Genomic DNA, 2,686 nt, shown 5'->3' with positions numbered 1-2,686 from the left:
GAAGGATCTAACAAGAAACTCAAAGATAGAACACAAAAGAACACAGAATTGTGAACCAAAAAGCGGATGCCGCTGAGATTGGTATCACTGAAGGCTAAAACAAACAGTAAAAAGAAAACACAAAACACTTGAAAATTGTCCAAAAATGGTCCGAAATTTTCCGAATGGCAAGGCAAACAAAGTGACATCGAAATTGGAACCTCAATCAAAGACCAGATAAACCATCAAAAATAAAAAGACCTGATAATAAAAAGAAAAGAAAAGACAAAAAGCATTAGAAAAAGCTATCTATGGAAGCTTACTAATAGAACAAAAAGAGAAGAAATTTTGTCAAATTTTCTAAGATTTAAAGTTAACACAGCGGATGCCGCTTAGAGTTAACTTTAAGGGACAATATTTTGGCCACAGCGGATGCCGCTTAAAAGGTCAAAATAAAAACCAATAAGAAATTCAACAAATTCAGAAAAATCTGATAAAGAAAAAGCTGAATAAAATGAACTTATCTCATGGGAGTCCAAAGGGGAAATGGCTGTAACTAAGACAATAGAAGGTTACGCCCCTCAATTAGTCAAACCCACTGGTCATAGAGGGCAGCAATTATGAAAAAGGCTTGAGAAGGTTAACCGCCATATTAGCGAGTCAATCAGTCACACTTGTCACCTCATGGTAATTATATTGTTAATTATAATTGTGTTTAAATTAATTTCTAACTGCGGCTGCCGCATTGAAATTAATTAAAATTAAGTTAATTGTTTAAGCGGATGCCGCTGTATTAACTTAATAAGTGCCTTCACCAAAAATTAATCAACAAATTAGTGAAAAATTAAGTCAAAAAGAAAAATTGTTCTATTCTAATTTTCTATCTTGTGTTACCTTCTGAGACATTTAAAAGTCAAGTTAAAGTGTTGCTTTTGAAAAAAGTGTTTGTTAGTTAATTACATTAAGAGGCATCCTCTGGTAATTAACTAATCGTGATCAACATAAACAGTAAAAGTGAAACGAATTGGTGAAAAATTAGAGCAAAACTCTGAGTAGACAAGCGGCTGCCGCTGAGTCTAACTCAATAAGTGAAAGTGAGTGCCATCAAAAGCTTTTCGAACTTTGAATATTTTCTATTCAACATTAAGAGTAATCAGTTCTGACCAAAGCGGCTGCCGCTGAGTCAAACTGAACTCTGAAACAACTTTAGAGAAAGATTTCTCAAAATTAAAGAATAGAAATTAGTGAAAAGCGAAAGAGAAATTCGAAAGAGAATTCTCTAACTCAACTGTGATAAACTGTGAATAACTTCAACTGTGATAAAGTATTCCGGCAACAATTAAACTAAAGTGATTTAATACTCATTATTGTAAATTAAATCATCATTCACAACTCAACTTTCACACTCATCAAATCACAATTGAAACCTGAATTATGGAGCGTCAATATTTCCCTGGCAAACGAGATGATCTCACAGTTTGGATTACTGATCGAATCTTTTCGAGACTCAAAACTTCTGAAGTTGAAAAGATGGCTTTCCTGAAAAATTTTATTGCTGGATTTACGCTGGTGAAATACGATAGGAATATTATTACGGATTATCTGGATGAAGTTCTTTGCAAACTCTGTGGACACATCGCCTGTAGAACCTACGCCTGTGAGAATTGTGCTGGTTTTTACTGCGAAGATTGTGCAAAAATTTTGGTTGAAATTTTCAAACACATTGGAAGAAGTCGCCCACTGAATAATGAATCGCCCTATCGAGAAGTATTCTACTGCATGAAATGTCCTGCTTTGGAAACGAGACCAAGAATTACCAATGTTGCACAAAGGATTCGGAATTTATACAAGGGAATTGAAGTCAGATGTCGAAATTACGATTGTGAATTCGAAGGAGATTACATGAAAGTACTCAATCATATGGCGAGAAATGAATGTAAAGTCTCTATGAAAGCTGCTAAAATTAACATGAAAACTTTTCATGACATTGGAAGGAAACATTATCCTTTGGAGTTTCCGATGGAAATCGACTATCCCTTGGCTAATCGAATCAATACAAATTATGTGGCTAAATTAACTGCTCAATTGGTAACTGCACTCGACAATGATTATGATACTTTATATGGAGCTAAATTTCCTAAAGGAAAACAAGGTGCTGTCAGAATTAGTCCGATTCCGCCACTACAAAGACATCAAAGTTTGGTCCCTAAATCAATTCCAAACCTTAAACAAGCGGCTGCCGCTGAACGTTTTAGGTATAAGGAAAAGAAGGATAGAGAATACGAAATTTGGCAAAAAGCAGTTATTGGCGAACCAAGCAAACAAAAGGAAATTGATGATGAACCTATTGATTGGTCTGAATTTGCTCACAACAAAAACTTGGCTCCACCGAATGCAAGAGTTCGAACTAGCCCGATTGATTGGGAAAAACAAAAGGAGCGATCATTTCATAAGGAAATGGCAGAACTTAAAAGAAAAGAAGAAGAGGCAAAGAAGAATCCTAAACCAGTTCCAGATCCAATTAAAGAAAAAGAGAAAGCGATTCGAGAAGCAGAAGCAGAGCGTAAAATAAAAGAGAGAGATGCACAACTAAAACAGATGAACAAAAGTCTTGCTAGCAAACTTCTTGAACATCTTAGTTTTGATTCAATATTAAAACCTGCTGAAAAGCAAAAAGGGGAAGAAACCTCAAAGCGGCTGCCGCTGA

The sequence above is a fragment of the Tetranychus urticae genome, chromosome 3 (assembly GCF_039701765.1).
Source record: "Tetranychus urticae isolate SD_2017Ah chromosome 3, NJAU_TeUrti_SD_1.0, whole genome shotgun sequence".
NCBI lineage: Eukaryota > Metazoa > Arthropoda > Arachnida > Trombidiformes > Tetranychidae > Tetranychus > Tetranychus urticae.
The sequence above is the reverse complement of the archived record's forward strand: the minus strand, read 5'-3'. Positions refer to the sequence as shown.